General features: G+C 36.4%; 1 protein-coding gene across 3 annotated transcripts in view; it reads left to right on the top strand.

Moving 5' to 3' along the window:
• Positions 1–15,645, top strand: part of LOC124170940 (rap1 GTPase-activating protein 1-like) — a 556,415-nt gene that overhangs the window by 525,036 nt on the left and 15,734 nt on the right. The window lies entirely within an intron of this gene.

Below are 15,645 nucleotides of genomic sequence, written 5' to 3'. Positions count from 1 at the left end.
TGAAATTCATGACAATTCGGTGCCTGTACATGCTAGTAATAATTTTAGAAAGATTTCCAAAACTTTCTGTTGGATTTACCCTTAAAATATTTTGTTAAACATTATGAAATGCTTCATTTACAAATATTTGAATAATTGTATGGCTCAAATGTTTATACAGATATTGGAACCACTTTGGAATCTGAATTATAAACATTTGAGTTTTGCCGTTTACTGCCTTAGGGTCCTTCAGTATTTTGGGCTTCTAAAATTTACTCTGTTTTTTTTTAACTTTATTTCACAAATATATACTTTAGATGTCGATCATTCTGCATGTATATTTTTCCTTGTATCTGAACGGGCATATTGGAAAGTTTTCCTATCTCATGAAACTGATCAATTGATGTACCCCTTCACTGTTGCTCCATGACCTTTATGTTGTTATGTCTACTTGTTTTTTTGCTTGCAGGATGTCTGAATTATAGCTTTACTGGAATAATTATTTTTCCATTAACTATATTTTCCCATGTGTAAATATGTTTTTTCGTGTGAAGCTTAATACAAATGCTCTATGTATAACTGTAGTCAGGTATCTTGCTGAAATAGCATATAGTATCAATCAATGGAAAGGTTTGCATACTAGTAGTATATGTGAATGTATTGGTTCATTTCTTGCTTAATTTTTACCTTTGTACATGTGTATATGTATGTGTGACTATAGCTTCATTGTCATTTAAGTATTTCCAATTTAAAAGCATAAGATATTGTGTCAAGTGCACTAATCAGACTCAACATTCATTTTAATCAATAATACCATTTAGGGTCTATTCTCAAGTTCCCTTGAGATGCTTATATTAGACCAGTATCACATAAATATCTATCAATAACACCTAAGTATATTTGACTAAATAGCACCTTTAAACACAATGTTCGAGTCTTTCTTTAATTCAATCTGGCAAGATTTCTTAGTCTGCTTGCAGCACAGTGACATTTTTTACTTCTTACTAAATTAACACCTCTTCCTTATACATTTTACATTCTACTTAATTGTTCTTCTCACAATTTGTTAGCTATCCACTTCTGGAATTTCATAAAAGGTATGGGTCATTCTTAATTTTGTTTTTTTACAATCAAAACTTGAAAAAATAGTTTTCCTCTACATGTGATTCATGTTTTTTATTCTTCACATTACATATAAACTTATATCTTCTTTTTTAAACTTACTAAGTGTAAATATATTACCTAGATATGGCAATTTTAATTACATATTTAAAGGCGAGTTTCTCTTGGATACTGAATTAGCAATTCACATTTTCTGCATAAAAATTAATCAAGGAGAAGGGGTGGTCCCTGAAGGAAAGTGAGATTATGGAAGACATCTAATTATTTCTTTTTATTGTATGTCAGTCTCCAGTCCAAACATGACGTAAATTAATTTGTAATTTTGAAGTTAGGTGGCGCAAAATATTTTTTGGAAAGATTTTTCCTCTCATCTTCATTGTGTCCCCTAGCTGCAAAATATAATTTTTTGGTCTTCTGTCACAAATATGTGTGCCAAATAATTGCAATTTAGCTACAGTATAAATTAGGCAAAAAAAATATTTAATTATGACTAAAAACTAACTTCAAATTCTGGATACATGGCTACCTTGACCCTTCTGCATAGAACTGTTGCAGATACAATTAACACTTTGAGTGCCGGCTACTAAATTTAAAGCCCTACTGAAAAATCCAGCCATTTTTACTATATTCGTACATTTTTTAAAACATTAGCATCAAAAATATATTTATATCGATGTGCATTTCAATAAAAATGGACTTTGCTCTTCTTTATGAATGAGTTGAATAACATTTATTGCTAATTTTTAATGTATATTTTAACAATGAAAACCTACTGTTTTTGAAAAATAAAAAAGTTGCAACATATGATGTACCGCCATAACATGCATAATAATTTTTTCAATACGCTCAATTTGAACTATTTAAAGCACGGAAATCATAAAAAAAACATTGTGCCAAGCAAAGCATTATAAATCCTGGATGACAAAAAGGGTCAATGCACCCTTAACGAACGGTCCATTGGCCCAAAGAATTTTCACACTAAGTGGCCTAAGATGAGGATGCCGGTAGCTACAGAGGACTTTTCGTCCTCAAGACATAAAGTGAACTCTTTTTCCATCGAGCAGTTGATTTTTGATAAAACAGAACCCCTAAGCAGTAAACTGGAAAAGTACCACGGGCGAAATATTACGGCTTCATGCATACAAAGCCAATTAAATGGAAAGACGTAATATTACGTCCATGGCAATCCACAGAAGGATTAGCAGGACATAATATTACGTCCATGGCACGGAAAGTGTTAATTTTACTAATACAGATCATTGTCACAATGTTGCTGAGGTATTACAGGGAAAGAGTCATAGGTGCACCTAACATTGTTGTTGGTACGCGCAACATTGCATGTCCACTTGTAAAATGAATGCCGTTCCCAACAAGATGGGTTGTCACAATGTTACGTTGTAACCCCCAAAAAGAATATCCGTCGCTGGGGATAGTGGGGTGCAGGCATTGAAATGAGCACCTTGAAACTGAGGAGTAATAGTCTTTTTAGTTTACCTGTTACTAAATTTATAAATGATAATTCTGCTTCCGTCCCTATATCCCACTAGGGTTGCTGTTTGTGTTCCGCATCAGAATTGATTCTCCCAAGGGGGGGGAGGGGAGTCAGAAAAGGGTAGGGGGAGTCAGAGGAATTGTGCACTTTTTGTGAAGTTTTGGCAATAGCGTTGCTTGTTGTATGCTGCATTGATGCCAGATGTACTTTTACTTTGAAGTCTTAGTTGGAGGTTGATCCAACATTGCTACAATGATCACGTTACAATGTAACCTTTTGGATGTCCTTGCAACATTGTGACAACAATCTCTGCTTCTTGGGAAGTTAGCCTGTGATGACACTGCTTTATGGCCGCAAAGCTTAATTAGTACCATATTATCTCTAGGTAAAAACGGCAAACTGAGCCACTCTTATGGTTCACATTTACTGCCATGGGATAAAATTCCTTTCATCCAGGAATTGAACGAAACACATACCTTTTGCTTTCCCAGGCCATTTTACGGACCTCTGCACTACCAGGTCCCGTAATTCCGGACATTTTTTATTTATGACAATTTTACAGGGGATCAAGGAATTAGATGATAGGCCCCTGCAGGTCCATCCATAATAGCAATTAGCATTATGCAATTAGCATTATGCTAATTGCTATTATGGATGCATTAGCATTATAGCAATTAGCACCATAAGGGGATAGCAATTAGCTTTCAAAAAACCACTACCAAAAGTGAACCCTATTTCAGCAATAGCACTGCACTCGTTGAAATATCTGGTATATTTCAAGCATTAACAGCATTGAATTTCACAATAATTGTTACAGGAATGAACCCCCCCCCGGACCTGGACCCACACTTATTGTGGTAGAGATCTCATTTCAAAGCAAAATAACCGATACTTTCTTATTATTCCATTCCCCACCTAGTGATGGGCCATAAGGTAGTGAGTTAGTGCAAGCCTGCGACTCTGCAGAAAGAGCTTAATGGCACATATTACATTTTACATTTACATACACACATTACATTTAAGGAGTCTCAACTCCCCCTCCACATGCAACTCCCCCTTTGAGCACTACTTGCTCTTCATGAAGCAAGTCTCTATACCCCTTTACTCCGCATGAATCTCCTCCACAACCCCCTTAGTAGTAGTACATAGTACCAGTTATACCACTAAAGGCCTCTTCTTCCAAGACCGGCAACCGGGAGATCCAGATTAAAATCCTAGCTAACCCAAATAAATTTTTCATAGCAAATGTAATCCTTGTTGTACAGACCTTATTAACTCGCAACTCTCGGGCAACCATGACAGTGGTTACATACCGTATTTCTCCGATTATTGTCCCCTCTGAATATACATAGTCCCCTCTTTACTTTATCCACAGGCATTTTTGGAAAAAAGGGGGGACTATATTCAGATAAATATGGTATTCCTACACCTCCAAGGCTCCTTTAGTTAGCAAAAGTTGTCCCTATGGGCAAGATTCTCGAGGTCTTATTTTTCCAAGTATTTTGTGTCAGCACACAAAAATATGATTACCTTTTGTATTCAGAGGATACATTGAAGGTTGGGAAAAAAACAATAAGTGTGTCTCTAATTCACAATTACTATTTATTTTACTATGTTATCACTTTTTCATAAAATAAGGATTAGTGAAATTTTGGAGAGTACAATCTGTTGTAAAGCACTTTAAAGTGACCAAGTATGCCAACAGAAGATCGGAGAGGCTTAAAGGAACGTAATGCCATAAAAGGAAGCTAACTATATATATTTAAGTATACGGGGACTAGCCACGGTGATAACTTTTATGGAGTCACCCGCAATGCACAAATTGTGCGAAAAATCCACAGAGGAAAAAACATTTGCCTTTGGCCGGAAATCAAAGGATCCGGGTTCGAATCCCGGTCAAGGTGAATGATTTTTCCTGTGTGGAATTTTGGCACAATTTGTGCATTGTGGGTGACTCGGCAAAAGTTATCACCGTGGCTAGTCCCGGTATACCTAAATAAGTCTAGAGTGAACACCTCTTTGTGTTCAAAGTTCAGGCTTTGCTCTACGGCTGTGGCGCCGTGCGCACGACTTGGACTGCTCGTCGCATAATATGCTCAGCAGTCCATACCACCTTGTCCGGTATAGTCCACAAATTTCCGCAGGGGAGAATGATGCCTCGGTAGCCTAACTGGCTAAAGCACTCAGCCCAAAATCGAGGGATCCGGGTTTGAATCCCGGTCAAGGCGAATGATTTTTCCTCTATGGGTTTTTCGCACAAGCTAACTATAGTATGAATCCTGTGGTTCCAAATGAACAGCTTTGAGGTTTTTCATGGGTGAAAAGTTATCAATGGAACGTATATTGATATTAATTATTTAATGTTCTTCTGAATGGTTGTAAGGTTTCAATATGAATTACATATCCATCTTGTATGCATTCAATATCTTCAACAGTAAACAATATATTCATTTGGTAAATCGTACTACAATTTTTTGGTTATATTGTGATTAAGCATTGACATTACCTGAATCAAATTGTATTTATTTATGTGTGTATTGAAATTATTGAGCAGAATTTTTGTGTATTTACTTCAATTGCAACACTTAGGAGACAAAATAGTAAGAATGGAAATTAGGGAGATATTGATAAGCCTCAATCACTTAAGAGACTTAAGGATTCATTTTGCTGTGTATCTTTGTAACTGAATCTTGACACAGATTCTTATCAGTAGGTATTACTACTTCTTTCACCAAAAGAAAATAATATTGATTTTTCTGTAAAAATTCTTATTCTCTCATCTGTACATTTTATGTAATTTTGGTTGAGGGAAAATTAAACTTCTCCTCAGCATAAAACTGATTCCAAAAACCATTTATTCTCATTATAAAAAAACACTGTTGTTTCCAGACATATACTCTTTACATTCCTAATTTTAAAAACTGTGTGTGATGTCCTGCATGGGTATTAGTAATAAAAACTGCTTTACCTCCGAGGCACCTTGCACTTACAATAAATGAGCACTGGTCCACGCTGCCTATATTGCTTTAGCAATGATTCACCTAAGAACTTTGAATTAAAAGAGTTTGCTTTTCACCAAGCTTTTTGTTGCTTTTGTAGCATGTCAGCCTTACCAGATAACGATTTTAACACAAATTCATGTTCAAACAATTTTTATGTAAGTTATTCATTAGACCTTCTATTTTGGAGTAATCTTGCCAGTTAAATGGTGGGAATATAGGTGTATGTATTTTTCATATTTATTGGAAGCTAATGCCTGTTGATGAAAAGAAGAAACTATATTATTGAACGTGAAGTAATAACCTTGTAAGGATTAATCATGTAATATTTTGTGCACCAGTAGGTATGTATGACCAAAAGACCAATGCTGTAATATCCTTACTTAAACCCCAGTATTATTTGAAAATATGGTACAGTTTTCATTTTTGAATGGAGTCTTCATGAGGTTAAATAATGGTAGTAAATAATGTGAAAACAGCTTCCCAGATATTGCTCCTAATCTGTCGCTGTGGTGATTTTCTTTTGACCTACCAGAATGAAATGTATTGCGAGTACTGTTAAATATTGATGCTGAATATTACCTTCTTGCCAGACTTGTTCGACTCATATTTTATTGTGTTCACGGCAGTCATTAATTTTAGTCCTTCAGCAAGTAAGGAAATTTTCAAATTACAGGCTTTTTTAAATTTGGGAAAACGTATTGCATTGCATTCTCCATGGTTGGGATAAAAATTTTCTTTAATGAATTGGAAATTTCAAGGAATAAATTTGCAAGTTATGGATGTTCAATTGTGTTTTTTGACTGTGTGCAGTTGGGTTTCTGATTTGAATGTTAGTCTGCAGAGTATGGGATTCACCTCTTTCTCTAAGCGCTACATCAGGATAGTCTTAGTGAAATTCGCCTTTGTTATTAAAGATATTTGAATGTCCATCCTTTCTAGAAACCAATTTGTATGTCTGGTTTTTCATGTTACTCGTAGTACAGGCAAGGGCAGTCCAGTCAGGTCGGCTGGGCGGCAATCGCCGATGTCTGCGAGCTTAGGGGCCCCCCACAACACTCACGTCTATTGTGAAGCATATATGAAAGGTGTAATAAAAGAGGCTCAGATTACTTGAACCAAATTATTTGCAGTCATAAAATTATATGTTTTCATTGGTTGCTTTATGTATAGCATACTCAGGGTAAAAAGATTACATGTAAAATAAAGTTGTCAGAAGATAAAAAAGAGAACCTGATGCATTTTTGAAAGGGTTATGGGAAAAGTTATTTTAGAGGTATTTATTTAGATGTCAGTGCAGTATCAAGGAACAAATTCACTAAATAGATAATATAATCATTATGCATTATTAAATTTTATAGGCTGTGAAATTCTCACTTTTCATTTTATTTTTTCTTGCATAATTGGTATTTTATTAACTTTTATCTAGTTTTTAGAGCCAGAATAGCACAAAATCCCTTTCCAGGCAAAAAGTTTCCTTAAACTTTCTGGGGAGAACCCCTGCATTGCCTGGTAAGGAGGGCCCCATCACCCCAACCTCTCCTGAGTATAGGTCATGGTCATGAACAGACAAGTTGTGTTAGGCTCTCTGAACAATGTCATCCTGCCCTCACAATTTTTAGCAGCTATACCGTTTCCCAATTATATAAATATAGTGTATTCAACAAAACTTTTCAGACTGCTATGAAACCCACCGGTGGGTCACATGTAGACTCATCTTCTAGCCAACGCTTAGAGGTGGTGCCTCACTTGGGGGCCTTCTGCCAACAGGAGCGGGCAGAAGGGAAGTCGAGGAACATGGGGCAGCCCCCATTCTGCCCCAATGCAAGTAGGAACTACAAAAGAAGCTCTTTATTTCAAACAGGGATGGAAGGGATTCATTTTTTCTCCCGGGTCGAAACGAAACTGGTTTTGACTTTTGTTTAGTTTGGATTGCCAACCCTGATTTGAAGGCCTTCCCAGTGCACTGCCTCAAGAATGTGACATAAGCCCATTGGCAGGACTCAGGGCCTCTAATTTCTGGGCTTTCACAGCCTCAGCGTTGTACTGAGGCCTGTGTCTGGTGGGAGTACCACCCAGGTTGTGCTAATCCATTTTTTCACTTTAATCATAAAACTCCACTCTGCAGGGAGTGGGGTTATGTAGCACACTTTGAGCCACTTAAATTTGGAGATAAATAATAACATGAATAAAGCTGATCACTTATTTATGGTAGGAATTTGTGTTCATATTCATATATAGGTATCCGACTCAAATATATAGGGGCCACCCAAAAATTGACGTGGCGACATAGCCCAAAAGTTTATCTTCAACTCTTATTTTTATCTATACACTTCCTCCAGAAGCTTCCTCTATTCCCCAAGTGTCAAGTATAAATACTTTAATATAATATAAGTCTTTTGAGTGTGCCACTTATTGGTGTCCCAACAGTTAACAGGTTTCATCTTTATGAAATATCCCTCATAAATCATCAGGTGTTGTTTAGGTGCTTAAATGCTCATCTATGCTTGTCTGTATAAAATTGTCTTTGAGGCTGTACATGGCCCAGGAACCGCTGAGTACCAAACCTTTTATCTAAATCGTAGGAATTTGTGTGCCAATTTAATTATCAAATGTTATCAATGATATGTGGACGCTAGAAGCCAAGGGGTCAAATTTTAATAAGAATTTTTTTTATGATTTTGATGATTGAAGTTAAGCTCCAACCCATGAACTGCATTGCTTAGTTGGTGTTAGGGCACTGCGATAAATAGCAGCACCAACCGAGATTTATAAGTTTGGCTTGGTTTAAGAATATAATAAGCTTGGATCTCTTAGCTACTCAGTAGAATGGTCTTTGCGCATAATATGTTACTGCATTTCACTCTATTTGTCCAAAGATATCATGAAGAGTATGCCACAAATATTATAAGTTTATAGTTTATGCACTCATTGATGTCCCAACAGTTAACAAGTTTCATCTTTGTGAAACATCCCTCGTAAATCATCAGGTGTTGCTTAGATGCTTAAAATTGTGCAATATTTTTTGCAACATTTATGATGATCTGGGTCTGATGTCTTAGGATACCATCACATTAATTGTTGAGAAATAACCACAGCTTCTCTCCAGTTTCCAGAGCATTTGATAATAATCTTATTAGAGGTGGGAGCCACAGTGCCTCTAATTCGAAAAACTCTTTGATTGTTAGCTTTTTGAAAAAAGATCATAAATCTCTTAGTATATACTCAGTACTCAGAATGCACAATATGCTTGTTTTGCACTTCTTAATTCTCGGACTCAATTTTAAATGTTAATGACCAGAAGGAAAAAACTGAAGTTTTCCCAGCACATGATGTTGATAAATTGCTATAGGGTGACTCTGAAACACCCTTCTGATCTGCTGTATTTGAGCAGTTGGTTGCATTTAATTCTATTGCATGACTGCAATATCAACATGACATAATAAACTTTGATCACCAGTCTACACTTGCTATATAGCAAGTCATTGTGGTGGTATCGCTGGGTTTTGAGCATCTGCTTTGCCCAATATCCAAGCTTTCCATTGTGGAACTCTGAATTGCTACTCTGACCTTGCTGATATATTCAATGAACATTTTGCATTAGTACCAAACTCTTCAGTTCCTCACTCCACGTATAGTGCAATGGCTAATCCAATGTCTTGTTTATGAGGCCTTGTGATGACAGGGAATTATAGTCAGTCATATCCAAACTCAGCCAAAGCAGTTCAAGTTCAGGTCTAGTTGGTATCCCAGCAAAGATAATATCCTGTAGCTATCACATGATTAAGATTGCACTTCTTCACTTAGTGAATGAATCTCTAAGAATGGGTGTCTTTCCAGCTTCTCTGAAGACGTCCAAAATTGTTCCTCTTTATAAAAACAAAGGGTGTATTGATGGTTTGACCGACTGCAGACCAATTGCTCTGCAAAATTCATTATCAAAAATTTTTTAGAGGATTGTATAGTATCTTTTGTGGATAAGTTTAATCTTCTCTCTAGAGATCAATATGGTTTCATTCGTGGAAAATCCACTATTTCTGCCATATATCAGGCAATAAACAAAATATTACTCCCTATGGATTACAAAAAAGAAACACTAGCTTTACTTTTTGATCTCACTAAGGCCTTTGACCTGGTAAATCATGATCTTGTTTTCTTTAAGCTTGAAAAATTGGGTGTCAGAGGTATTGCTCTTCAGTGGATGAAATCATATCTCAACAACAGAACTCAAGTTGTAACATTAATTGTTGATGGTGTTAGGCATGTATCTTTACCTCATAAGTCTAACTTTGGTGTACCTCAGGGATCTACACTTGGTCCACTTCTTTTCCTGATATATAAAAGTGATTTTCCACTTGCCTTATCCGGTATTGACAACATTACCCCTATTTTATATGCTGATGATGCAACAGTTGTAGTATTATCCACTTCTCCTAAATCTTTATCTAACAATGTCCAATTAGTGGCCAATAAAATTAGTAAATGGGCTCTAGATAACTTTCTAATTGTTAACCCCAAGGAATTAATATGATACCCTTTTTAACCAGCAGTCAGCCATCTGAAAGTATGTTTATAAAAATGGAACAAAAATCAATCGAACAAGTCAACACCTGTAAGTTGTTGGGTTCATTTCTTAACCCCTCAAGTGTGGTGGGCATTTAATTAAATCCCATCCCAGCGGCCGGATGAGATTTAAATGACTTCGCCATTTTGGCATGCTATCATTCAATAATTTATATCTTTCATAATATACGATTAGTATTGTTGAAAATTTTTGTAATCTTGCGTAATATTATGTGCTAATATATAATAATTTTTCGAGCGATTTGAATAAATGTTTATTGTTTTAGGTATCTCCTTCTATGCACTAATTTATAAATTTTCAGTTTTGAAAGATTTAAATTTGGTTTCAAATAAGCTGCGAGATCTCTAATATTCCATGCATTTTTAAAATACAATTACATGAAGTATTTTAGTTATTTGGGGTTGAAAAATTCATAACAAATTGGATACTTTCGATAGGATTACCCGTTTCGCCTACTTGAAAATTTATCACTTAGCCCATTTCTCTGACTTTGTTCTATTACTACTGTATCATTTCATATAGGTAATCACATGCTAACGTTTCAAACATCAATATGTGAATATTCAAATGATTTTACCTTAGAAAATATGCTTTGTGTGACATGATTTGAAGCAATCCAAACAATATCCCACTGCTCATTTTTCACACCAGTACACGCAGTCTCTTAATTTCCTATATTAGGCACAAACTGCACACCTCCTTTGAGACTTTGATTTCTTCCCAACTGCAGGAATTGCCCTTAGGAAATGTATTTCTGTGAGTCTTGATAATAAATTGTGTAAGGAGTGACGGCCATGTCCAAACAGTCTGTATGAAGTTGGATATTTCAAAAATATTAACTTGGTCAATGGCACGCGAAATGATAAGTCGTGTTTTCCCCATGAACAACATATGAATTTAGGACTGCGGCAATTCAATAGTCTCCTAAATAACTTCATACACCACTTGTAATGGCGTTTTCTTTCCATTAGTTACTAATGCAATAACTGGTCCTTGAAATTCACCCCACCAATGAATTTATTATAACCTAACACGAACAGACTTCCGAGTCTCTTTTTTGCCTTTCAATACTATTCCCATTTTGTAGGATCCTCAATTAAAAATAAAAATACCACACACAGGAAGTACACCCAATGAGAATTTCAACACACTGCTTGAAAGAACACCACACAGAATGAATGACTCCAGTGGACCGACTGGCACGTGATTTCGAAGCTCCATCAAGAGACAAGAAAATATCTCGAAGGGGACCTGTATCTTCGTTGATTACTGTCCAGAAAAAAATAAATGCAGAGCGAGGCACATGGCCCCTTCTCTTAGGACGCTTAGGACTAATGACGCGAACCAATCACACTTGGGGCTCGAGGTGACGACACACAAGGAGAATATGGAGAGAAGGCAGTGAGCTTAGAAGATACCGTATCTCAAGCTAAAGTAGCTGACCCTTCTTTACGTCCCACAAGCAGAATAGGCGGCAGTTTTCAAGATAGTACAGTTGAAGGAAGGTGTCGAGTTTTTGGACCGAATTCGTCAACTAGGTTTAAAACGGAATTTCATCAAAACATTTAAAAATATCCTGAAGGCATAAAGTCGCTATGAATATTTTATTGAAGAGGAAAATCATTTCTTCAAAAGATAGAGCAATTAGTTTTAATTTAAAATACAATATCTGGCGAAGAAAAAATATTGTATACAGTAGGTCAGGAAGCGTACTGGGTACGCATGACAGTGGCAATCGAAATTTAAAGGGCGCGCACTGGGTACGCATGACGGCGTTGAGGGGTTAATGATAAAATGTCTTTGCAGAGCATATGAGTTTCCTTAGCAGTAAGCTTAGTTCAAGCTGCTACATCCTTAGACAGCTTAGTCAGACAGAAATATGAGGAATTTTACTAAGTTTGTATTTTGGCGATTTTTACCTACATGTTACATACAGTATCATCTTTCGGGAATCTACCCACTTATCTTTAAAAATATTCAGAATTCAGAAAAAAAAGCTGTAAGAATCCTTGCTCAAAAGTCTAATAGCTCCCCCAGTAAGCTAATCTTCAAGGACCTGAATCTTCTTCGGATTCCATGTGTATATATATTTTTAACCATAATGTGTGTAAAGAGCAACATTGTCTATTATGCAGTGAATTGTGCATTCCATCATTACTCAAGGGCAAAAAACGATATTCATCACAATTATGTATGCACAAGAGCAGCCAAAGTGGGACCCAAAGAAATGGGCAATAAATTGTACAATAATTTGCCATTATGTATGATAGACGTGAAAAGATTCAATTATTTTTAAGTCTGATCTGAAAAAGTGCTTAAAACATAAGCTGTTCTATTCAATCGCGAATACATCATTGACTCTTCATGTAAAACATTCAATTGTATATAATATGTGAATACAGTAGACTCTCGTTAACACGAACAACGTTATTACGAAGCAAATCGTTGGTCCCGACGACAAGGCCTATCCAATCTATAGTAAAAGAAACCTTATTACGAAAATGTCGTTATTACGAAATTACGAACCTCAGTCCCGGTCCCGGCAGTTACAAAATGAACTTTATTACGAAGTTCCATGGATAAGCAACGGCATTTAGGTGGATATTCGCTACACTAAGTTTTATTAATTAGGCCACGTTTAAGCTCTCCTCATGTACTGTACCCAAGAGTGTCAATCATGGTTACCCACTTATAACCGTTCGTAAATTGGTCGTAAAGGGAGTCCTTTTCATACGCACATTCAATTTACGAACTTTCAGAGATACGCGCATTCAAAAATTTCTATTTCGATTCGGTCGATTCGACGCGGTGTGGCGTGGAGGAACTCGCACTTAGGGCATAATCTGAAAAAAGTAATCATTGAAGCCGGTGTGAAGTTAAGGAACTGTTCAGCGTTTGGCCCGTCCTTCCTTAGCGCGGAGAGCGATTTTTTCGGCTCCGGCAGCGTCGCACGCCCAGCTATATCAGTTCGTCCTAATCGTGAGTTAACGCACAAATGTGATGCATTTTTGCATTCTGCAGGATAACTGTACTCCTCCATGCCTTCCATGCAGTCCGGCCGGCGAGAGATATCCGATGACAGCACAAAACGAGGGGCGGAAAACCCTACGCCAGGATAGTTTGCAGCCAATCGATGTCCCCCAAACGCACCTCACACCCACGCCTTGGCATGCATACAACGTTTTCACGAAGGATTACTTCCTTTGGGTCTTTAACGCTCGTCGTCTCTTTTGGTTCCTTTCTTCACGGAACCCTTTTGTTTACCATTGACGTCGGCGTTGCGCTTTCTTACCTGGTAAACCTACCCCGAACTAGACCCTTCTGTCATCGGGCAGCTCCCGGCGGCCGGAGTGTAGGTTTATCAACTTACGAACAAGGTCTCGGAACGCATCTTGGTCGTATATCGAGGACTTACTGCATTCGGGAAGTTATAAACCCTCGATTGCGTCATGCCGCATTCTTTTATTGAGAATCTGAAACGAATTTTCTTGTTTTTATATAATTGCGCGTAATAAATCGCGTACATTATCTACTTTTTATAAACGATTCCTAAGAGAAACGTTCATACTTCGTTATTACGAACCTCCGGTTTTTTTTTAGTCCCGCGAACTTCGTAATAACGAGTCTACTGTATATATGTTTGAATATGATGTGCCTTATATCTATGGATACAAATGTATCAGATCTCCGGGCAAATTAGGATTAATTATTATTATCACAAATGGAAAGTGGCCTCCAAGCAACTGGAAAATTCTATCATTCTTGACCTGGGACACTTTCTACCTGAGTCCTGCTGGATTGAAGAGGTGGCCCACCTCAACTGCTCAGCCATGTAACTGACATCCTATTAGGCATTCAGTGCTATGATAAACTTATGTTTGGAAGGAAGTTGCAGGGGTTGCATTGTTTTCTATTTTTACCCTCAGTGACGAAGAGGAAATTACACTGTCACGAGGCTATGGAAGTGTGTGTGTGTCAAAAAAGCAGAAAACTGAAAGTTACCAAGGTATTGATGCCAGTAATGGAAATGGCATTTATATCTATGTAAGAGGATGTTGAAAAGTTATCTGATACCTGTAGAAGTCTGCACTGTGCTAAGCACTTTCTTAAGTCATATGCACACCACTGTTCACTCATTGAAGATGTGTTATTTGTATTTCATAATTTTCTTATTTACTGTGTGTAACCTGGTGGTGATTTTGCATGGAATTATGAAATAGGTCAGGCATAGTTGTGTTTTTATAATGTGTGTGTAAAAGATTGAGATGCTTAGTGAGGCATAAAGACGCAACTCATATTTTTAAGGATTTTGTGTGGTTGACACCTTAATCACCTTGTTAACTGCCTTGCAAATCTGTAAACATTTCCACGAATCACGAGTTCACTTACAGCCCTTTCCAAAGAAGTTGGTAAAAAAAAGCTCAGATGAGCTTTTGAGAGTGAGTGAATATAAGTTTGTTAATTCAATAATGTGAGTTAATACAATATTAATATAATAATGAATTATTGTAATGTTAACATAATATATGAAAGACTAAGTTAATATGAGTATTTGACAGTGTTCATTTTGCAAGCCTTATTCTGTTTTGTATAGTTTTTGAATGTAATTTCATTGTTTACATCTATGCTCGAGGGTACAAACTAGAAATTATTTCAGCTTAATTTTTTAAAAATAATTTGGGTCACCATTTTCTTAAAAGAGGATGTGTGAATAGAGGAACTTCAGACTGATCCAGTAGCAGATACAGAAAAAACTCGAGAGGGCGCAAAAGATATCTTGAGCTACCTTTACTTTTATCACAATAAAAAATTAAGTCGCGTGCAAAATTTAAGAAAGTTTTATCTAAACTTACTATACATGCATATAAGACAATACCATCTTACGATATAAAAAAATTACAATTGTGTTTCTGCAATGTTGTGAATCGTGTACGTCAGGACCTTGCGGGGTCGCTCCCATTGCCGAACCCTGAAGCCCCATCTGTATCCGCCACTGGACTGATCCAGTGATTGTATGCTATTCAGTGTAATTAGGTGATAAAACTGATCTAAGTTAAAATTATTGGTTCTACATGTTAGGTGTAGTTGTTAATATTATTTATATTTCTGTGTAGTATTGATATTTTGACTGTTGAGTTAAAGATTATTTTTCAATTTTCTTTTCCTGCTTTAAATGGAATTTCAAAATTATATTAGTTATACAGAGATAAAGAAAATCATAGAAGTAGGTTTACTATTTACTATCTGATGAGACCTTGGTGCATATTTGTGATGTCCTTACAAATTGTTTTTTTCGCGATAATTGAAATGGTAACCCATAAAGGCTTTAGCTGTTTATATTTTTATTGCCACTCCACCATTGCTCTGCCTTAGGGCTCATAAAAATTATTATTTTGAGCTCCTAATATTTGTAACTCATTCTTTAGGTACAGAGATAAAGTGGTAATTATTTTAGCAAAATTCTGTTG

This window comes from Ischnura elegans, chromosome X, assembly GCF_921293095.1.
Source record: "Ischnura elegans chromosome X, ioIscEleg1.1, whole genome shotgun sequence".
NCBI classification, from domain to species: domain Eukaryota; kingdom Metazoa; phylum Arthropoda; class Insecta; order Odonata; family Coenagrionidae; genus Ischnura; species Ischnura elegans.
Note: the sequence above shows the minus strand (reverse complement) of the source record. Positions and strands in the feature narration are given on the sequence as shown.